At 37.7% G+C, this 24,663-nt stretch overlaps 1 long non-coding RNA gene across 2 annotated transcripts in view; it reads right to left on the bottom strand.

The window, feature by feature from the left end:
* LOC116787753 overlaps positions 1-24,663 on the bottom strand; it is a 136,941-nt gene that overhangs the window by 7,023 nt on the left and 105,255 nt on the right. For both annotated transcript variants that reach the window (XR_004357437.1, XR_004357438.1), the window contains exon 3: positions 3,607-3,689. This is a non-coding gene — a long non-coding RNA (uncharacterized LOC116787753). The remainder of the gene's footprint in view (positions 1-3,606; positions 3,690-24,663) is intronic.

The raw sequence follows: 24,663 nt of genomic DNA, 5'->3' as shown, positions 1-24,663 counted from the left end.
AATATGCTGAAAATTGAGCATAAGCCTGAAAGTTGTGCTGATAGAATTGCACAAAACCGCAATTTTTGGCTCCGTTGCTAAAGAGAAGTTGTATGTAGGAGACAGGTTATTATTTGTTATGCATATTAAGTAAGTGATTCCTTAAGCTTTTAGTTGCTTCCAAAGTATTCATTCACCAACATTTCACAATTGGGTATATTTTCTGAAGGGCCAGACCCATAATGTAAGAATTATTTTTTATTTACTATTTCTATACTAGATAATACTTATGCTATAAAATACATACTTTTTCAAAGACTGTTGCACCTCGATCTATATATTTATTGCCTGATTAACATTTTTATATTTTACTTTTAAAGAAATGTATTTTTAAATAATTTAAAAAATATTTTATTTAAATATGGCAAAAAACCTATTAGTTAAAAATAGGTTATAAAGTGGATATAAAGTGGACCTTTTTTTCATTTGTAGCCCAGTGTGCAGGAAGCTCCCATCAACAGGTTTCTGCTCTGACTGCTCCCATCTGTGCTCTCAGGAAATGACAGGTTGGATAGGTTGACAAGCAACTAAACTCTTGAAAGAGGGGAGAAAGCATTCTTCTGCCAAAGAATTTTGAAAAGAAAAGCCAAAGTGTTGGAGACATCCAGAGAGTTGTTTATGTTTAAATAAATGGCAGAGACACAGATTCATGATCAGAATGCAAGTAATTACTCAAAACTGCACAGTGCATTTAGTTGCTCAGTCCTGAACTGGGATACTGAAAAATATTGCTTTTTCTACCACATCATGCACCAACAGTATGTACATTATAAAACTTCCAGAGGTTCAATAGTCATTCTGTAATGTAATCAACAGGAACCAGTCAGAACGTAACAGGGGTGTAATCACCACTAGAAAATTTAATAAAAGTGTCCCTTAAAATAGACAATGCTGACTTTTCAAAACATTCCTACTCATAATATCCTAGAGTATTTTTCAGAGCAAGAACAACTGTTAATATTATTGTGTCCACCCAGTTTAGCAAAACACTATTGCCTTTGGTCTTGATGTTGTAATGAACCTTCATCAAATAGAAAACAGACAACAAAGAACCACATAGCAACCCATACCTTATGGAGAGTGTTTTACAGGGATACACTACAGCATACAGATCTTATAATCTTTCTTAGGTTCTGAAAAAATATTAAAGCAAGGATTTTTGTACATATAGTCATATACAAATTGGAAATCCAGAAAAATGCAACAGCAGATCAGAACATTAGTCCATCTCCATAGCTGTTACCATCAAGGAATGCACAAAATGCCCGTCATTAATCAATGAGGATAGAATTTCACAAGTCACAGATTCTGTCCACACAATTGTCTTCAATAGCTATTCATTATCCAGTTCTCTGTTGATTTTCCAGTCTCTTTTTAAATCAGTTTGTACTTCAGACCTTCCAAAAAAAGTAGAGAGACGCGTTCTGCAGTTTAAATTCTGTGGTTCAGAGGGAAAAAAAAAAAACCGCTTTCTTTTTTTTTTCCCTTGTCTAAACCTATCAGGTCATAAGTCCCCACTTATCCCCTCTGCAGCAATCATCTTTGTATCCACCTCTACCAGAGCACTTCCTCCATACATACCTCTTCTGTGCTTAAAAGCTCCAGCATGTTCTGCCTACCCTTTTATAGAAAGTCATCTAGGTACACTACACTGTCTTTGTTTTTTTCTGAAGACTGTTTGGTAAAGAACTGGACAGATAAATAGTTCAAAATCCAGAGTAAATTACAACTCTACTTCCTTCTTCAGAAGCTGAAGAACTGTTAACTATGTCCTACTGTACCACATTTTATTAATTCAATTTCTTATATCACAACAGCCTTCTGGAAGAACTCTTTAAAACATTTGGAATTTATCACCTCACCTTCCTGTTTTACTGAATAATGTTTTATTAATAAAAAAGGTTAACAATGACTACCAAAATCATCTATTTGGGGATAAGAAATTTCAGCCTTTTTTGAGTTTGCCTTTTAAAAATGCTTTTCGTGCTCAGATTTTTCTGTATTTTCTCCAACATTTTTGTGATGTTGATACAATATTGCACTGAGCATTTCAAAAGCAATTCCTATCACTGACTTAGAAAGGCATACTAACTGTTTTCATTTCTTTATTCCCATTCCTTATGTCTTATGCTCTAAGACATTTCAACCTGTAATTAGAAAACTGACCTGCTCTGACTAATGACAAAAAGAAAACAACACAGAATACAGGACAGGATAGGTTTCCTACTCCTGAGGAGTAAACATGAGTGGCTAATTCTTCTCACCACACACATAAAAAGTAATTTTTGAATGTAGTAATGCATTTTTAGCCCCTTGAAAAGAAGCACTTGCTTTTACAATACAAATTTAAAGACTTGACTATCACAAGATATCACAAAAGCCATGAATTTCACCAATCCTTTTCTTTTCTCCCCAGATCCTGATGAGTATCCTTCAAGAGAGGAACAAGGTAGTTATCCATTAACTGGGTAGGAAGAATTTCTCTCAACAGACATACTACTTCATTGTCATATACTCTTACAAATGTGCCCAATGTCAAATTTTTACCTTATCTGTAACTGTTATATTTATTTTTAACTCACTTCCTAAATGGAAATACATTTAGGAAACAAGGAAAGCTGAATTTATCAGAACTGAATATGATATATTAATATGGTGTAAGTAATTAATTGAGGAATATTAAATAGAATCTATTGCTACCATCCTACTCCAATCCAATGCAGCTCACAGACAGAACATGCATTTCTTAGAGTGTAAAAACGTTTTTTTCCTATTTAGCATATATGAGGAAGTCAACATTGTAGCCATCTTCTAAAAAAAAAAATCCTTGGGGTGGGGGGGAGAGGCCTAATTTATTTTTTTTTTCAAATATACTGATTTTCTCTAGAGTCTGTTAAAGACTTGTCAGAAGAAAAACAATAAAGAAAGATGATGCTCTGAATTTTGTCATGATGCCCTCATGTGCCAAGTCCCCAGACAGAAAGACATCAGAAAGGAAGGTTCTTACTGATTTAATACAATGACTAGGTGGAGAAAAAAATAGAACAGAAAAACATTCTCAGAATCTGTAATCAATACTAATATTAGGGGGGAAAGGGTAAAGGACCACATCCAAACCAGTATTATAAAATAAGGTCACTAAGATACTTTTTGTGTATATTGTATCATTAATTGATGTAAATATACATTAAAAAAATCCTTCTAATAATGTAGTAAAAATTACTCTAAAAACTGCATGGTATGTTCTAACTGCTTTCAACTGTCAAGTGAGATGTCCATGATGAGATATGTGTGAAAGCATGTATAAACTTTTTATTTTTTCTTTCTTTGTAATATATTTGTAATTATGACATTACCTAAATTCAGCTTCAATAACATAACCAAAATCAGGGTATTGGCATACAATATATTGCTATATATCAAGAGTTGAGCAGGCCTTTCCTTTTAGTTATATAGCAGTGATATGGTCATAATTGACATTTTTGTCACGTCATTGTGTTAAGTCCCAGTTTGTGCTGCATAAATGCACAGAAATTCAGCTGCATTTCACTGCTCTCTTTACGTTACCTGCCATTTTACTTTCTGCTCTCTTCCTCCCTGTTTCTTTCTTCCAGGCTTTTATCACACATGAGAATTCAGTGTTTATTCTTCTGCTTGTTGATAGGAGAAAAAAACCAAACTATAGTGTCTGCACACTACATGGTCCTGAACAAAAATCAGCAAAACTGCAATCAACATCCAGATAAGGTCCTCTAATTTCATTCTGAATATGAAGCATAATTTAAATCACAACACTGCTAATGCCGAAGTTAAAAAGAAACAACACACATCCCTCAAAAAAAACCTCAAACCCAAAAAAGCCCAGAACGTTTTATGAAATGACAGAATGAGATGTGATTTATGCTGTACGCCTAATTCTAATTTTTCTAGAGTAGATTTAAGATAGGACACATCAACCATATTAATATTCAAATCTATCCCTTTAAGTATCACGCAGTCACTAATCAGAGCTGAAGGGGACTGAGCTTTTCTCACAGTATTCATTCTCATTTTAAAATGACTTAATTCTGAGCTATTTTGTATTCAAAACACTTTTCTTTATCTGGCATGTAACACCTACAGTTCAAGTAGTTAAACAAACAGCACCTAATTTGATATTCTACAAAATTAATTTCAATAGAGCAGTTGATGAAGAACAAAGGATTTAGTATTTTATAGGTATTTCTAAAGCTTGTCCCTCCAGAATTAAATCTTCACAGCAGTCACTTCATAAACAAGATTCAGGGGTTTTCAAGGCATTACTTACATATGCGGTAGAATATATTTCACAAAACACTTTGTTGTGCTGTGGACATATAAGCATATCTTAAAGGAACTAAACTAAGTTATTGAAAAGCAAAGATTTCATCAGAGAATTATAGAGCAATTGTGGTACACAAAACCAAATGGAGCTCCCATCCCCACATCATTCATACACTGGTTCTATTTAGTGGCAATGTTTGCTTCACAGAGTTATCACCTCTCACCCATCTGAAACTATCAGCTAAGCTTTTGCTTTTATAACAGGCCCATTGAAGCTGTATCTACTGGTTTTTCAAATTACCACCATTTACTGATTTCCTGTATTTCAGTCTTTTTTTTTTTTTTATTTCTGATAATAAGATTCAGCTCGCCTTGTCACACTTGAATTGCCCAAGATAACCCTTGCTTTCCCAGGACGACATTGGTTACGAACCAGAATTATCAGAATGCAAAGGGAGATTTTTTCCAAGTCCCATTCAAAAATCTGGACTAGCAAGATTTTTGCTTTTGAATGTAGAAATTTAAAGCACCTACAAAGACAGACAGAACTTACTGTAGTAACATGGAAAAACCCAGTATTAATATTCTAGTTATTTCTAGCATTTGAAAAACCATTATTTAGTCTTTTTTGTACACTGGGCCCAGCTTGAAGACACATCTTCCCATTAGCTTCAGACAGCTTTGTACAGAGCTCCCAGGAGCGATGCAAGGTCCTCCCTCTTTCTCAGCCACAGCAGCACTCTGAAAATGAGGTTGCACATCTGTGGAAGAGAGTTCTTATTCGTCAGCATTTGTGTTAGTCACTCAAGTCACTAGTAATGCCCTAATGTATTCAAAACAGCATGAGGGCACAGAATAAGAGAAGCCTGGGCTTGGCACTACCAGAGAACAGAGCCTCTGAGGATGGCCATGACAGCAGTTCAGGACAAACCTTTCCCCACTCCAGCAGTGTCTAAGCAAAATTCTTCTACCCATCCAGTTCAGAAAAAGGAGCATAAACTCACAAAGCTGAGCTAGGAGGAGACTGAGGGAAGTATTTTTACAGACAATTTATGCATACAACACTTACAGTAAGGTCACTAATAGATCCTTGGAGCAGGTATCAATGCACACAGAAGCAGAAGGGCCAGCTTGTCTCTGAACTACATTTTCAGACACATTAAAATCTAACTGAATATATCAGTCTCACCACTCCATATTTATTTCTGATTCCACTTATACAAAAAGATGAGTCTTTCTGGCAGGAGTTTCTCCCTCTCTGCTTTTCCACATTGTTTATCAAATCACAACAGGTTTCACTACTGCAGAAGAAAATCGGTAGTGAGCTCCTTCCAAATCTGAACAAGACAAACAGACCCTTCTAGAACTTCCTAATTTCTCAGTATGATCTACAGTATTGGCATTTTTATATCAGTCTCTGACATCTTCTCTCTTGAAACCCACACATTTCACCCACTTTCTCTCCCTTTTTGCCACGTGTACTTGGCCGGAGAGCACAGCATTCCGTAAAGTTCTTTACATTGTAGGAGGGCAGCAGCAAGCACAGAACATATGGCAGAAGTTAAATGAAACTTGAATAAATCTTTTGTCTCTGAGCTTTTAGAAGAAGAAAGAATTCAGACGAGAGGAAAACAGCAGTATGAATAAAAACACTTATTACTTTTTGAGCATGTCTTCTACCACATTTCCACCTTAGAGTAATCCAGCCATTATACTTCTACTTTTCACTGAAGTTACATAATCCTCACACTCCTGTTCCCTGATCAAAGATGTGGGCCTGCATGGATACACTGGCTGTACTCACTTTGTCCTATGAACTTGGACACTGGTAACTCTCCCTTCAAAACCCTGCTATCAGCACTATGCAAAGCCTTTCATACAGCAACGGCAATAAATTGGTTTAGGAGCTATAAACCACTTGAAGGAGAAAGAGACTTTCCTAACAGCCCATACTGATACCCATCTTCAGTATATTCCTGTGATTCCACCCACAAAAACAGGCCAGATTTTCCATCAACACCTTGTTTCTTTCACAGGGAAGCCCTCTCTTTTGTTGAGGAAACCCTGCTTTGTTGAGAAACAGCTTCTTCAACCTTCAGTTCCTCATGTAAGAAGTGTCTCCCTTTGAGTTCCTTTCCCATGTTATTTTTTTCCCTTATAGATTGTATATTAAATCGTCAGCTCAGTCACAGAGAAGCAACTTTGTATACAGATGTTAATAGCAAAATCACTCCAATGGCAGTGTCCCTTCCATATGCATACCAGTGCTCATAAAAATTGCTGGAGCTATCTTACATATTTTCCACAGAAACTGGGAAAAGATACACATCATCTAATACAATGATAGAAAAAAAAAATCCTCCAAAGAACATCTCTTAACCTATTTTATGATTTGACTGCTCTGTTATTGATGCTGCTTTATACTTACCATCAGGGTGGTCAAACCCTGTCTGTGCCACTGGTCTGGTGCCAGATACCTCTACAAGCCACACACAGAGGCACATAACTGCAACCTCCCCTCAACTGTGTGCTGCACTGAGTAACAGGGATCAGTGCCCAAACATGGGTTAAGAGGATTGACAAGCATCTGACAGCTGTTAGATTTCACAGAGTTTAGGTGACAATGCCTCCCACCCACCTTCCTCACCTGTGTGAGACCAGAGCAGAGAAGTGAGGCTGGTTGGTTAGACCACACTGACAAGATAAATGCATGCCCTTGAAAAAGCCCCAATCCTACCGACGTCAAAAACCAATGGATTGGGTCCCCTGTCAGACACAGAAAGCAGACATCTGCTTCACTACAAATGCAGAGAGGAATTCATTAAGTCAAGCATAGTCTTATTCCAAACTAAACACTATTAACATTTGAAGTGCTTAAAATTTTTACTAATGTAAATTCCCTTCAAATTCCCTTGATTTCCTGTGTTAAATAATGATAAATGTCCAAATCATGAATTTTATTATTTCTTGTTCTTTTATTGTTAAATTTTGTTGAGGCTTCTTGATACTTTCCCTGCGCTGCTTCCCCCTCCCCACTCTATGCATTTCTCCCCCCTGCTGTGTGCATCTGCTGTGTCTCTCTCTCACTTGCTCTCTCCCCGCTGTGTACATCAACTATTTCTCCCCACCACTCCTATATGCATGTTTGCAATCTATCTCTCTCCCCCTCCTGCTGAGTGTATTCACTGCCTCTCCCCCTCCCCCAGTACGTGCATCCATCCTGTATCTTCCTCTGCCACTGCAGTGCACACAAGCCTTTTTTCAGCAACTCCTACTGGCATTCATGCACACCTTCCTCTGCCTGTCTTCCCTCATGCCCTCTCCTCTTTTTTCATCCCTCTCTTTGAGTATCCCTTATCCCTGCTCATCTTTATACTTTTCTCCCTTCCATCTCTTTGATATTCTGGTTTCTTCACTCCCCTTATCTGCATCACCCTTCTCTCGGTCTCCTCTTTGTACCATTTCTCTCCACTTCTCTCTGATCTGTTCTCACAAATTGATTCCACAGGAAAAATGTTCTGCTCTTGCTTGTGTGCAAGCTCGCATTGCAAGCCATTCAGCACTGTGTCAAATCTTAATAGTAGTCAGCTTTATTTGCAAAAGAATTCTTGTTTCCTACGATCAGGCATAGAGGGTAAAGTCTCCCAAAACACTTTCCTGTCCTTTTTTCCTCATATTACTGCACTACAGGGTTCACTTGCACGTAAAGATTAAGTTAAGATATGCCTGTGCGTACCTGCCAGGTTCTTACTGGCAAAAGAAAAGGATCTATTATGACACTGAGCCCAACTGCAGTTAAGGTCATGACAAACTAAACATGTGCATTATTTGGTACAAAACAGCTAGACAGAAACAAATTCAAATGCATCATATGATTTTCATTTCTCTTTCCAACTGATGTATAATAACAGTGCCTTATTTAATGATCAGCTAATTGACTCAACTCTTTTCATCAGCAAATTTCATCAACCTTCTCTTACTTTCAGTGTCCAAGTAAGTCACTTGAGGAAAAACTTAAGATTGATCACAAAACTCATCCTTAAGGAACTCCAGTAGTGACACCTACACAGCTCTGCACTTTCTCACTCAGCACTGTCATTTAGCTAATCACTTATATTACTTACTTATACAGATATACATATTACTTATACAGATCCCCAGTTTTCCAGTTTTGACTATTAATATTCAGATATCCAGTACAGACAGATGATGTCAACCACACCTCCTTGGTCTAGAAATACATTAATTTTAGCAAAGATATCCTTTCCACCTGGCACAATGTACCATTAGTAAACCCCTGTAGCATTTATACCACTTTGCATTATTTTCAAGCCTTAAACAATTATCTTTTCTGTAAAATGCCTCCTATTGGCTTGCTAAGGCTTTGTTTAGATTTTTCTTTTTGGAACATACATAATAGACTTGCTATATGCCCAAATCTACTTATTTTATTGGTCTTACAATAACATGTTCTTCAATAACATGTTCTACAATAACTAGTTCTTTTACAAAGTCCAGGATGAAAATTCTGCAGTGTTTGGGGAAAAAACCAGGTAATTTTCACTTTGGTTCTGCTGACTTCTACTTACATGTCTAGCCTCCTGACTTCTACTTATTTAAATGGAAGTCTAGTCTAGTCACATTTCCTTTATCACTTTTGTTCATCATGGCCACCTCTGCAGTTACCTGGTTTTTTTGTGATTACAGTCCTAGGCAGTTTGCTAATTGTCCTAGACCTCCTCCAGAGCATCTTCTTCCACTCTCTGGGAGCCAGGCACAAGCTCTGAGGAGCACCCAGGCACAAGCAAAGTTACTGGGGCTCCTGAACAGTCTGCCCGTTCAATCTCCTGTTGAAGCATTACAGAGTTATTTCACAGGCAAGGTGTTCTTGGTTATGTTACTCCCACGTATCTGTAGTATGTCAAACCCAAACACTACCAGAGTCTTTAGAGAAGGAGTATATTCATGTTACTGGCACCCACATATATTCCCCCACCTAAGTCTTGCTCAGGTTTTCTAGATCATCAGCTACTTTAAAACAGATTGGAACTACAAAGCTCTCACCTGTCAGTTCTAACCCTGAACTTGGCTAGATAGTTTCTGCTTCGATTTTTGTCAAAGTCTTCTATAATTGTGGTACTTTACCAGACCAATTGGAAGGAGCTCCCACAGCTCCTGACAAATTACATTGAACTGTATGTGAGTTGGCAAGACAGTAAAATATTCCCTGATATTAAATTCGATTTGCTTTTCTTCCATCACAGAGGGCACTGCTAATCTCCTTCTTTTCTTTTTAAATGAGGCAGAACTTCATATTCAAATGCATAAACACACCTGCTTAACATTTTGTTGTAAATAAGTAAATTTAGTTTTAAGAATGCATGATCAATGTCATTGTAGCAAGAGGAAATTTTGGCAGTTGCACAGAAAAAAAGGGATGAACAATTCAGTGCTTCATATATGACCTGGGATTGAGAAACAGGCTCAGTTGATGAATACTTCTGTGAACGCGATCAACACAAAAATGAATAACATTGCCACTGACATTTTTATCACACAGTTTGAGTGTTGACACTCCAAAGAAATAATAAGAATGGTCCAAAAGATCAAAGTTCCTGTCTCGGGCTTTCAGCACTTTCAAGGAGATTATGGTACATCAATTCATACCTGGTTCAATATTTGGAAATGTTCTTTTTCTTTCTTTATCCAAAGAACTTTAAGATTCATCTACATGACACTGTGCTAATGAATAGATTCTACAGAGAATGACAAAATAGGCAGGTCCATACCTATAAATAAAAGCTTAAAAGGAAAACTAGGATATTTCTAATGAAAAGCACCTTAGAAACATGAAAGAACAGTGAAAAATATTATGTATATTCTTTTCCACATAAAAATATCTGCAATAGTTTTGTTACCTTACTAAAGTAAAAAATTCCATTTGTATTTCAAAGAATAAGTCACCACCATATCCCAACTAGAATAAAAGTAATTTTACATTGGTCATCTAGAAACAGGTCAAACCAGTTTGAATTTCCTGCTTCTTTTGCCAAACAAATGTTCTTCATTTGAGAATAAATTTCCATGCCCTGACGGAATAAGCAGCTCACAGGAGAGTGATCTGACAAAAAAGACTGAGGCTCAGGATATGAATGTAAAACTGATTGCTTGACCTGCTCTGCAACACAGCTTGTATCATGCATATGCACCTGAGAAGCTATAATTATTTGCACATCTTCTGCCTGAATGACTGCCATCCTATCTGTAATAACTTTACCAGTTAAATCACCATCTGTTTCACAGGCTTTCTAATGTTTATATCTCCCTTCTCTGTCCTAGAAAAAGAACAAAATTGTTTTCCTGTGCTGTATGAGAAGAAGTATACCTTCACTCAGCTGGGAAGCTGAGCTAACATATCTTAACTATCTCTATCAAACGAAGACACAGATTTTAGCATTCAGATGAAACTAAATGAAACCCACCGTCTACTTCCCCTATAGAAACAAGATAGAGCTAGGAACCCGTTACATATTTTTCTTCCTCCTTCCATCCCATTTGGTAAAGTTTCTTAATCAATTATGTAACAGGTGATAATGGATGTAAAAAACCAGAACCCTGACATGTACCAATAGAAATGATACAGCATTTACAAGGACCCCAAGTAGGTCCTAGGTCAATATAAACAGAGGAAATTTGGATGTTCCTAGATAAGTTATAAGCTTTGGAAACTATACGATCTTCACAGAATTATTAACTTCCATACTGCTATTCAATTCTTCATTATTAAAAAAAAAAAATTTTAAAAAAATACAGCAAACCAAACACCCCTTCCAAACCAAATCAAACACCAAACAAAACCAAAAAATCTAAAATCCAACAAAGCCACATTGACCAAGCCTTGCCTGTAAAACTCAGTGAAACAGGAAACATGCCCTCACCATCAGGAAAGTCTGTAATCACATTTCTTACATTTTTACTACACAATTATAAACGCATACAATGCTGGCATCTGCTACAGGTAGCTCAGAGATTATATCTGTGCAAGTCAGAGACTTATAGAAGTCTGGCAGGAGGGGGATCTAAGGGAACCTTTGCAAAAGATGTATCAATATGGATTTGCAGAAGAATTCTGGAACAATCAGCTCCCAGGACCCTGGATTAAAAAGTCAGAGTAGAGATCATAGCGACTATATATAAAGTCCTTCACACTGAACAAGATTAGGATTAATCAATTTGTCTCTCTTTATGCCTCTCCTGGCCATAGTCAGAATCTTTTGGGTTTTGTTAATGCTGAAAATAGTGTTACTCAATTAAAATAAAAAAACCTCATTAGAAATCAACAACTTACAAAAGGAGCTTCTGTTATGCTTCTGTGTGCTTCTCTGTTATTCAGTTTTACTGACACAAAGAAAAATTACTTTTGTTTGTTATAGTTGTTTGTCATAGCCTGCTCCCTTCCCTTTCCATGACAAGCAGTTCAGAGAGTTAGCAGTATGGTGCCATCTATCAGGAAGCACAGAGGCAAAACAATTGTGAAATCATTTTCCCAATGCACATACACCCTTAGTCATCCCCTCTTTCCCTGCCTCTCACATACAGGCCTCTTTTGTTGGAGAGATTTAGTTTGTTGGGAACTGCACCCATATCCAGGGTGGATAAAATTTTCAAGTAAAGCAACAACTGAGCAATAAGCCTTTCTTATCCGCACCAGAGTTCTACCCTCTTGAAACTGATAAAGAGCCTTCAAGGCATTTAGTTGTCAACCTACTTTAGGCTTGACATTCATTGCTGCAATACTGAACTATGCTGGCAGAAAAGCCAACAGCCCAGGAAAGCCTTCCCTGACCCCAAGCAACACAGGGCAAAATCGCAGAACGTCATGGCAATCTCAGAAAGGGGCCCTGGGAGCTCACATGGTCCTTCTCTTGCCCCAATGCATGCTTACCTACACCTGAAGTTGCAAAAGTTACCTGCACTAAAGGGAGGGAATAATACAGAAAGTAGTTCAGAAGAGATTTTGACCACAATGATTGAGAAAAGAAAATCTACTCAATAAATTAAAAGAAAAATCTAACTGAAAATGAAGAGGGAAATTACTACAGTTCTGAAGTTTCTTGACCTATTGCCATAAGATAACGGGAGTTGTTATGCTACTTAAAAAAAATCACAGAGCATTCTCAGTGGAGAGTCCCCTGGGACTCTGAAACCAAAGCAAGGCTCCCACACTAGTATTCTAGGATCAAAAGCAGGGCTCTGCAACCTTTGAGATGTTAACCTCTCTTTTTATTTTCAACTTCTTTTTTAATTGCAAGACCAGCAGCAGGGATAGTATCTTGGGCATACAGACTTTTATCCTCTCCAAAGAATAGAATTTCCAAACATTCAAGAGGAAGCTGGAAGCTGGCAATGCTTCTCATCTGCCAGGAAAGAATTTACGTACAAAGTCAGCATCTTCTTGCTGTTAAAGCAAGCAACAGCTGAAAAATTCAGCTGCATGAAGCAACTCTGTTCATCTTCCTTCTAGTCACCTTCAAAAGTCACCTAAGATTTTGAAGAACAGGGCACTGAAACAAATGTTCAGTGTCTTTTAAAGTGTCCAGGAATGAATGAGCTGCCAGACTCATCAATTTTTAGAAAACAAGGTGACAGAACTATCAAAGACCTAGAGAAGTAACCACTGTGTTTCCTTGCCTGACCCTCTGTGATGATGTGCAGAGGAATGAAGGAGCCAAAGGCCTTATTACAGGGAAAGCACACTTTGTTCTTGTAGCTTCCAAAACAAAGTAGAATGATCTTTTCCAATGCCGCGGAAGCAATTCTACCACCAGTGTCATTTTTTCTGATGTTTGAGCTGCCTCCTTCAGAAACATTTCTCTGCCTAAACACAAGTAGCTGGTAAAAAGACAGAATACGGGTAGCTGGGCTTTGATCCACAAACCCAACAGACATTCTTGTTAAAGGAAAGACGCACAATGAAAATAATAGTGATGGTCTGCATATGCTCATGTTTATTTGCTGTTGGATGCAAGTCCAAATAGGGAGGCAGCTAAGCACACCATCCATCTTGCAATGATAAGAAGCTCACTGCTTGGAAGGAGACGATGTGATGAACAGACACTTTGAAAATCTGACTCCCTGAAATCTGGATACCACTTTTTTTGGCACTCAAGTGCCCTGAATGATTATTCCAGCTCGTTTTCACAGTCGCATAGGACAAAGTCTGTCTGAAACCTGCTCTGCCATTCCCACTGCCCTTCCACCCACTCCCTCACGGCAGTCTTGGCCTTCTTTCTCCTCTTTTGTTTCGAGGGTTTTCTCCCCTCCTTCTTTTGTTTCTCAGACATAAAAAGAGGGAAAGAAAGATGATGGTTGACCTGAGGAAAGGATCAATCTAGTCACTGAGAGAAAAGAGGCCTGAAGTGGTCGTCAGTAGATGACACAAACAGGATGATCTATAGTGTTAACTGCCCTGACTACCTGTACTGCAACAAAAGAACTGTTTAAAAATAATTATTCCGAAAGAGTGAAATTAAAATATGACATCCGAGCACAAATATGTAGGGAATAATACAAGTACAAGTTATCTGATAGCAAATTCACCAGCTTTACCTATTTAAAACCAATTTGAGCTCCTTAATAAACCTTCTACTTCATATGAAAATTTTAGAAAATGTGGATCAATTCTTATACCAGTCACATCCAGCTACAATACCAAAATAATATAATGATGAATCTATTATCAGAATGCTGGTAAGCTTTTGCTTTAAATGTGTGCTATAGAAAGCCTAATTTAAGCTAGTTTAAATTTGAAACAAGAAACAGGTGGCTGTGGAATTAGTGTTGACACGTTTTGCTTCCTGAGATAGTAAACTAAACATAACAACCAGAAGGAAATTAAAAAAAAAATTTTTTTAATACGAAAAGATTTTATAAAATAGACATGTAATATAAAGACAAGAATAGTTATAGTTACAAGTGCAACATAAAAATCTGATACAGCAAAGAAAATGAAAGCTAAGATTTCAGCTGTCATTTTAATTAAAGTATTTTACCTCTTAACAGACATATCAGTGGCATAAAAGAACTCGAACTGCATTCTGTTCTCAATTGCCTGTCATAACCTGTCAGTTCACAGTGAGATAAAATGAAATGGTATGCATAAATGCTGAAACAATAGACCATTTATTAATCAGTCTGCTTTTTGAACACTTTTCTATTGATGTATTAGGAAATCTAATTTTGTTTTACATACAGAAGCATGTATAAAGTCAATAGCAAACACTATAAGAGCAAAAGCATTTCGTGCTTTCATATACGGTATAAACTGCTGCTGCAATTAAGGTAGCAGATCTACAGAGAAACAACAGTAAAACAGTGCCAGGTATTAAAAATACTAGGGAAAAAAACTATTACAGATGGCATAAGATCCAAAACATTGAACTCTAATTTTCTCTCTTGTATATACCTCACCATCTTAACCCTATAATGTAAATCACAACTTCCTAAATAATATTACACATATACTATGCCTACTCCTCTTCACCTACACCTAGATTTGTATAGGTACAGCTCTGTCTATTTTGACAATTATAGGTCATGTTCATTTGCTACTGTTTTTGTATACTTATGTTACTTTGTTTTTATTCATTAGGAGGTTCATTTTACTTTTTTGATGAAGTAGCAGAACTTTGAAGAAACCACTGGAAGCATGAGAGCTGTTATGCAGAGTAAGATGGCATTTCACTGTGCATGTGCCCACTTGCATCTGTCCCCTACCCCTGTACTGACAGGACAACCACCTACTTCTCCCTTGGCTTTATTTGACTTGCTATAGAAGTTCCCTTCCAGCTACTGTTGAGACAATCCTGTTTCTGCGGAGGTCACCTGGTAAAATGGGAGGCAATGAACTGGTTTATGTGCTTACTTGCTTAGTTTCTTAAAGATCAGTCACCTTTACAGGATGCTGGGCTATTTTTGGCCTTCCAAACTAGAAGTAAGGCATGACCATAGGCAACATTGAAGCCAAGGATCTCACCGAATTCCGAGTTAGCCAGCAGCCCTCTATAAACCTCTTTCCCAAAATATCATATGACTCCCAGGTCCTGGGTCTGAACTGACCCTGCGGTCAAAACACCCCAGAACACTCCCTTTAACAGCAGTGCTGCGGGGAGTTTCTCCCAGCCTGACACACAGCGTTTGTGAGGTATCCAGGCAGCAACTTCAATTAAATATCATTTCAGCAGGAAAGACCTCTCAAGTGTAACAAAGAAGATATTACAATACCTAAACTTAATCCTTTTTACCAGATTGCCCTACCTTGCTTTGGGTCCATGACTTAGAGTAAGAAGTGACTGCATGCAATTTTCTGAGGAAGAAAATGACTGATGACAGCATATAATACCTTAAGTAAAACTGAAGGAGATAGTCCACTATCACTTTGTTAAGACAAACAGTAATAATCTTTCCTTAAGAGGAAAGAAACCCCTTTGGTAAGCAATCCTCTCACTTCAGATACCCCCAACCCAGTGAGGATCTTTATATCCCTCCCTTCCTTTTGGGACTGAGTTTTCCCTCATGAGCAAACACCTCCTGCCACCACCTTCCTGTTAGATGCTTTTTTGGCTGAGACATGCAGACGGCACCCTCAGAGCTGAGATGCCCCAGGATGCTCTCCTTGTGATTGCCATGGCTTGTTAAAGCAGGCAACAGCAATGCCAGTGCTCAAGGACTGCCTGTGTCCCTGACTTTTTTTTCTTCAGTAGAAGCAAAGACATTTCAAGGGAACAGCCATTAATAGCAGATTCCTTGATTCACCCTGACTGGCTGTTAGGGGCCCTGAAGAATTGATACCACAGCCATGGAGACAGATCCAGAGACCATCACATCCCCAGTCACTGACAGTCAGTGGCCTTTCCAGAAATGTCATTGCTCACAACATCTGAGAATCAAGAAAGAAAATGTAGAAAATCCTAACATATAAATAAAGGGAAGAAGCTTTCCTTCCCTGCTTTTACACCAGATAAATACTTAAGTGCATAAAATTGAGGTCATGTAGAACACGACACTATTATATCAGACATTTTAAACATTAGTTGATGCATCTTTTAAACAAACAAATAAAAAACAACAGCAAAATTCCTTTGCATATCTTATTTTGAATACAGCTCAGTTTCTGCAGTGTATATACATATGTAACTCAACATAATAAGCATGAAAACAGCAGTATGTTTAAAACTGTATTCACCACATGCCCCTGACTTCATTAGTTATTATTAACATGCTGGTTTATATTGATTCATACTAGTTCTGTCATGGTAAGCTTCAAAGTTTCAAACATCTGTCTCTAGGGGGGAAAAAGCCCCCCAAAGTAAAAACAAAACTTAAAACATTCAGAAAGAATTTTTCCTTTTATCCTCAAATACTGAAATTACCCTTCAAATTGTACTGCCTCTAGACTTGGATGGTCAATATTGATTCAAAGTTTTATACTGCATCACAGACAAACAAGGGATCTTTCATTCCTTCCCCTGATTTTCCTGCTATTAGATCTAACAGACTACAAAATCCCAGATCTCAAACTCTTCAACATTGCATGCCTGTAGTTTTGCACTGCCTCTTAAGCAAGCCCTTGGTTATACAGCTCTTTTCCTAGTTCCTAACTTCATCAAACAGCAGTAAACCTAAATAATTCTATTGACTTCAGAAGTCAATTTGGGGATTCAATGCAATTCTGGATGAGGGTCAGAGAGGGTAGAAGGGCTACAAGGGGACCTGGGAACCACAGTGCTCAATACGGCATACTGCACTAGAAAGCATTCCATGATTAGGAATTATAAAGCTCTGGGGAGCTTTTTTGCACACATACAAGGTACGTGCTTTAAATAAAAGAAAAGCTGAATGCCAAAATGCCTAGAGGGTCAGACAGGCTCATTGTGAACTACCAGACAGAACCAAGACACTGGAAGAACAGTCAAGTGCCACTGTGAATGCTGCTGTCAGTTATTAAGCAAAGAAATAACACAACCTGCGCAGCAGAAAAGGCCTTGCTTCAAAATGGATATAGCAGCTCTGAGTATTTACGGGTATCCCTAGACAAACCACCTCTCAGCTTGTTAACGGAGGGTTATATGTCTTGGCAGGTCTCTGGAGACTGTGTTGCACAGACTGAAAACATCTTCATAGCAGTTTCAGCTAATAGGCCTTTCTGGTTCCTAATGGCCCCAAATAGATCTTTTCTGATACAAGCATTTTGCTTTCAGCTATCCGAAGCTTGGCGAGTGACCTATCTCCAAAACATCAGCACAGATTATTTACATGTGCCTAGTTTGGATAAACCGGTCAATACAGGGTTTCTTAAATCAAAATAGGTCTGGCAAGAAATCACATCAAACTACAGAACTTCAATACAAAACTACAGAACAGATAAATGGATCCAGTTATCATCTGAATGGCCCAATTCTCAGTGGCAATTACCAAGGTTGTTTGAGCAGGCTTGGCATCCTTCATACCTGGTTCACAAATGACAAAAGCAGCCAGCATTATTCTAAGAAACATTATTTCACAGTCTCTCTGTAACCAAAAGGATAACCACCATAGTTTAAAAAAAAATAATTAATCATAATTTAGAAAAAAATAAAGAAAAACCAAAACTGCACCCCAAACCAGCTTATTTATACATAGGTCTCTATGGGAAATGATTGAGGGAAAAAAAAATCTGCACTTTAACTAACTTATTCTGTAATAAATAATGGGAGCATAAGTACGTTTCTGTTCACAATTAAAAAGCCCCAAGAAATACTTCTCTGCTGGCATTTTGGGTAAAATTTTAGCAGAGTCTCCAGTCTGTCTAATTGCTATGATAGCATACACAGCCTGCCTCAAAGCATGCAACATATGGCATCCTCAAAGGATTTGATATCATTTTTTCTTTAGAACGTGCAAGTCAGTTGGTCATTGTTATCCCTCTGTGGAATTACTCAAACAGCTGCTACCTTCCAACTAAGAGGTAAGAAAATCTTTGTCTTTTTTGTTGCTGCTAATTTCACTGACACACTTCTGTCATATAATGAGAGTGGGTAATATGCTTATAATGCATTTTAATGTTGCATATTTGATCCACGGTGTAAACAACACTTTCCTGAAGACTGGCACCTACAAAAGGATGCATTTCATGTTGCTTGCAAAGCAATCTGAATCATAAGACCCAAATTTAAAATTGCAAGAAACTAGTTTAATATGTAAACCTATATGAATAATGATACATTGTTGATATTCCCTCCTACAGAATCAAAAATGTGACACTTGAACCCACTTATAATGCATAAAATGTGTTGTCTTTAGAAATATTTTAAACTCTTTATCACCAAATAGATTATTTCTTTTAAGATGGTTCTTTACTTACCAAATAATGATTTGCTAAAATGTATTTTCAGGTTATGATTGGAAAGTAGACATGTCTAGCAATACCTTATTTATTCTACATACAGCAGGGTTACGAATTTCATAGTTTTCTGAGTTCTTATCTTCCACGGTTCACAGATCCCATCTCTCCTTGATCATCAGGGTATCTCCCCAAATTGAACTTTTTTTTTTCTTTCTATTCTTTCAAACTGACAAATTTTTCATTCTCTTTCAGAAGACTAATGAAATAATAAGTGAGAAACAGAACACATCACCAGAAGATACAATGATAAATGACTAAAAACCCAAATCTCACAAAGTAGAGAAAAAAATGGTAATGAGAAAAGGAGATAATAAAATCATGATCATGCATCACATGTGAACCATATATGAACATCACAACCTCACGCATGTGATGGGAGGGAGGAGGGAAAAAAAAAAGGCAAAATCAAAATAGATGCCCAAATTTAAAAATTAAGTCATAGGAATGTTCTTGAAGTAATCATCCTGAATCTAGCAAGACAATTGCCCAAGTTTTGTTTTCCCTACTTTTTCCTTCTTTTGAGTCTTAATTATAGCTCACTTTCTTCATTACACGTATGACCTTTTCCGGTCATATGGAGGAACACTAATGAAAAAGTGTGGAAGAACATTAATGAAAAACAGTTAACAGTTTAAAGTTTCCAGACTGCATGACAACCATTATTTTTATAGGCTAAAGACTGCAGCCTTATTACAGTTTACTAATAAATAATCTATACTATTATAGAAGAAGTGCATAAAGTTCCTCCCGATACCTCAAAGGCTCACATTAAATCATATTTTCAAAAATGTTATGAATTCCAACACCCTTATATCAAAGAACAACCTGTTCTGAAAAAAAGAAAATAATTTTACTAGATGTTAAATGCCAACAGTACATTCTTGGCCCTGAAACAGATGCAGCAAGCAGGCAATACATTACTGAAAAACACTAACTACAGTAAATTGTACAAAATGACTCAATAAGGAAAGAATTCACAAAGCATCCCATCCACAATATACAGCCAGTGAGAATCTTTCCATTAACTTCAAAGACTTTTAGATAGCTGCTAACAGACACAGATCAGCAACAGTGTTGGTTTAATATGATTACCTACCACCTCCTGCCCCCTTCCGCTCTCCCATCCCCCCGGCCCGTTTCAGATGTAATGGGAAAGGCAGAGACCATACAAGTTAAACGTATGTTAACCTCAGCAAATATAACTTTCAACTATTTCAGAAGTACCAATAATTCAAAGAATTTATTAGAATTCATAATACTCTGGGATACACCCTTTCATGGTTAGATCCTGGGCAAAATTCACAAACATAAAACACCTTAAAAAAATTAATGAGTGTGATGTGATGCACCATTCTTCCTAGCCTTTTATAGTTTCTCCCATTCCTATAATCTTATAGAAAGACATTCATCACAATTTTTATGAAAAATATCTTTTTTTATCAGGGCTCCTTCCCACAAAAAAAACCCAGAAACTATTAAGTTTTTCTTTTCCACTTACGAACGTAGACCATTCTTAAGAACATCAAAATCTTTTCACTGGGATCTAAGTTACCTTGAGAACAGACACACATTATTGGCCAAGACATGAAACAGACATTTTTCAATTATTTCAAATTTCGGAAGTTATAAGAGATAACTGCGTACATAAACATGCACATTTACCTTACACACGTTGTATGGTAAGGATATATTCTTGTCTATAAGCCCATCATCAGCTTGAAAATAAAATTACTAGTGAGGTGACACTATCATTCTCTTATGGCAGAGCCAAAAAGTTCCAGATAATTATCATCATTTTACAATTTTCACTGATGGAAGTCAAGAGTTTCCATGGTACAGAGGGAGAGATTTTCTTGTCAAATCATCTGTAAGATCTATTTGAAAGAAGCTTTACTACATACTTTTCCAACCATTATTTGCACTTAAGCCTAGTAGTGTAGGGAAACCAAAGACATTTAAACAATAATACTTCAGGCAGTTTGCCTGCTTATTAGGTCGTGCAAGTTTAGTTAACTTTGAAAAATAAGTAACCACAATGCACCTATGCATCTTCTGAAATTAAGAGCTTTATAACAAAGTTTATCAATCATTTACTCTAATGCCTTAGTAGGCTATGTGAGCTCTAAACAAAAAACATGTTACACGTAACACATGGTTACACCTCAAAGCCTGCATAAAAAACAAAACAAAGAAATGAGCAGACATGCACAGAGGTGACAGCCCCGTCCCCTAAGTGTCCTTCTTCTGCCCTATAAGGACACGTTAGGTTTTGGTCTCCCCTGCCAGAAGCCACGATTTTCATTTTTCACCTGCTTCTAAGCAGGGGAAGGAATCCCTACTCAGAAGTGTGCCTTCTAAGAAATAAAACGAAATCAAACAAGCGTTTTGACAATTCATGAAACAAAAAGTCAAAGCTAAAAAGCCGCAGGCTCCTCCAGTAGTGTCAGCAGGCTGGGATGGGGTGAGAAGAATTTCAGGACTTCAAAAGACAGTTCAAAAGCCGAATCTCTTGTTCCCCAAGTGAGTGAGTGATGGTCTTTCATTGCTGATGACATTGTAATGGCCCGTTCACACCTTTGTGAACTTTCTTCACTAAGTGCCAGCAACCTGCTAAGCAAATTGATGATCTACTTCAGTGAATCTCAGAGCAGGGGACAAATATTTCTTTCAGCAATGTATGTTTCAGCAGCTTCATCCCCTTCACCATCCTTCTTCAGCTCCCACCTCCAAAACTCATTCCTTCTTCTCTATTGCCATCTCCCAAACTACCCTTGAATGTATGAATGATTTTAAACCACAACATTCAGCAAGCAAGAAGACAGTAGGATAGGACTGTTAACTACCCATCTAAAGGGCTGTGAGATTGCAGCACAGAGCTTCAGCCTGCTCTGATCACATACGGATTGCAGTCGGTACTTCTCTCATGCATGCAAGACATCACCCGTAACTTCCCAGGTTACGCACAGAGAGAAGGAAAAAGCTAACACCTCCCTTTCTTGCATATGGCTCTAGCATATGCTAAACAGACAGCAGAATTGTAGAGCGGCAGACGAGGAAGTAAAAACCTCTGTTTCAATCTATGGAGTGAACAGGATCTATTCCAGCAGTTTAATATCAGCCGTTCGTCAAAATATGGTAGACTGAGCTCCTGTGGTAAAACGAGGTAAAGATTTAAGGGATGATCATCTGGTTGACAGCCTGCAAGTCACACTGTTAGTGCAGTTACTGGCAGGATTACACAGGGGAGTCAGATAGAAGGAACGCTATTCTCAGTTAAAATAAAAACATAAAATTCTTAAACCTCTATTATTACTCTGCAGTATCAGAAAACAAGGAAGTGTTTCTGATCTGTGTTTCCGAGAAACAAAATGACAAAGTTGAGAGAGAGAGAGATCTAGGCTAGATCATGGCAATGGTACCTAATATTAAAAGGTAAAATACTTCCAATTTTAAATTTTTTTGGCTTAAAAATTTCAACTGTTGGCTTTTTTCCTGAGTTGGAAGAAGTAATCCACTGTTCCCATAGTGAAATGGCAAATGATATTGTACTGATGTTTACTCATGTTACTGAACTCTGGATTTTTACCATGGGGGGTTAAAACCAGTTAAAAACATGCCTAATGAAGTTTAGACTTCTGACAGTTTTTGTTTGCCACAAAGAGAGGGAATGTTTGCAACTAAAGAATTTATTCTCACTTTACAGGCATAACACAGAGTTCTGGCCTCAACCCCCTGTGTGAAGAGATACTGATTTTGTGTTATGAGAAATAAATAATCTGGTTTTACTATAAGCAAATTGAATGTAGTGGAAAAATGGAGGATGGTGGGATATTTTTCTCTTCTTTCATTTAATTCCAAGAGTTTTAGGCGCCTCATGGAGACTGTAAGGTGAAAGGCCCTGTCTGGGCCCGACACCAGGAAAACATCGCGATTGGGACAGGGAAGAAAATATATGAAAATGGAAAATATACTCTGGCCACATGGCTGGCCTTTGTGTGCAGACAGACCTCCCCGTTCATGTACAGAGGGGTACGTCATCAATCAATCAGGAGGGAGGGTGACACCCCCTCCCGAATTCGAAAAACTACCTTTTAAGGTAAAATACCTGTTACCTGTTGAATATTTAACATCTTAAGTGGCCAAGAGGGTACAAAAAGGGTGCGTTTTTCAAACTGCATGTGCTTTTCCATACCATGGGACTTGGGATTGCACCCAGCACTGCAATAAAGGATTTCTTGCTGCAATTTTCCTTGTCCTGCAAGTATTTTTTGCCGTTTCATAAATTGAAAGCAAGGATTTTTCTTACAGTGTGCTCAAATCACAGCTCTATGTCTGGTTACCTGCAATCAGAGAAAATCAGGCAGGTAGCAAAGTACTACAAGCACTGTGCCAAACCTAGAGTACCTGATAGACATACTTAGCATCATCCCAGCCCATACTGGCATATCAGCTGTTTTAAGAATCTGTTGAGGAAGAGTAAGGTTTTTCTACAATGCTGATCAAATAGTCACTGACAGGGATGGTCCATCCTTCATTGGAGCTCCTCAGATCCCAGAAATGCAGTCAGGATCTCTTCTTGGCTCAATTCTCTCAAATAAACTGATCCAGACTGTTAAAATGAGAGAAAGAAATCTACTTCCCCACCCCACCGCCCTTTTTTCCATTGGTTAATTTTCTAACAGTGTAGTGAACTGTAGTGATTCATCAAGCATCAGATTCGAAAACCAGTGCCTGGAAGGACAAAATTCCCAGTAAGACACCCAGGAGGCATGAAAGCCGTCCCCAGCAGCAGCAAGCCATTAGAACACTCTGGTCCTTTTGTATAATCTCAGCCAATGTCCAAAAGGTCAGCAATTATGTTGTTAGCAGTAAGCAGAGAAGAGAGGAAATGGCAAGGAAGACAACTACTAGAAGGTTTTTATACAGCCTTTCACAACAACCAGTGAAGTATTAATTCTGCCCATATTTTGCATAAGCAGGCATAAAAGTGATTTTTATAGTTACAGATTAACAATTAAATTTAAAAGCACTACAGAGACACTTTAGTACAGAGCACTAATTTGACAACTTTAGAAGCAGCAAGTGGGTTCAGATGAGGAGAAAGATTTGAGGTTTTATTACTAACTTGGGTGGGAAGCTAAAAAAAAATTGAAAGCAGTCTGACAGATGCCAGAGAAGCAATTGGACTAAGGTAAACTTGGAAGTCCATAAGAGTTGTACAGAAAGCTAAAAATAATTTTATCCCAATCCACTGCTAGCCTGTTCACCCAGAGGGAAGCAGAAAGTTTTGAAGCCCTGAGTCAGGGAAACCAGGTGTCCATCCACAGAGCAACTTAAAAACCAAAAGGCTTAAACAAAATAACTGTACACCTTGCTTCAAAAACCATAAACTGCATATTCCAGGCCTCAGAAATATTATGGTCCTTACATTAGAAGCAGTGCAACTTATGGAAATCACTAGGCTACCTAGCTCAAAGCTTCAAGTAAAATAAATAAATAAATGCCTTAACTTTTAAAAACAAAGAGAACGATTGCAATGTAAGATCTCACAGAGTTAAGAAACCTGTCGAAGATCAGCTTTCAGGGTTTAAACAACAATTCAGGGAATACACACCACTACAGATCTCTACAGGATACACAGTTTTGTTAGTGGTACCATGTCTTGAAGTGCATTTCCCATATGAATTCTAAAAAATAGCACCAGGGTGGGATTCTGTGTTTACTGCTTCCTAGGGGTCCATAATTTATAAATGAAAATATAGTATTTGTTAAAAATGAAGAACCAGATCCTTCAACTTGTCTCAGGATCTTAGGCAGAATGACAGTTCCTTCCCTGCATCATTAATTAAAAGGAAACACATCTCCTAAGATGATACTCT

Source organism: Chiroxiphia lanceolata, chromosome 5 (genome assembly GCF_009829145.1).
Source record: "Chiroxiphia lanceolata isolate bChiLan1 chromosome 5, bChiLan1.pri, whole genome shotgun sequence".
In the NCBI taxonomy this organism is placed as follows: Eukaryota; Metazoa; Chordata; class Aves; order Passeriformes; family Pipridae; genus Chiroxiphia; species Chiroxiphia lanceolata.
This window is presented reverse-complemented; position numbering and strand designations above follow the sequence as displayed.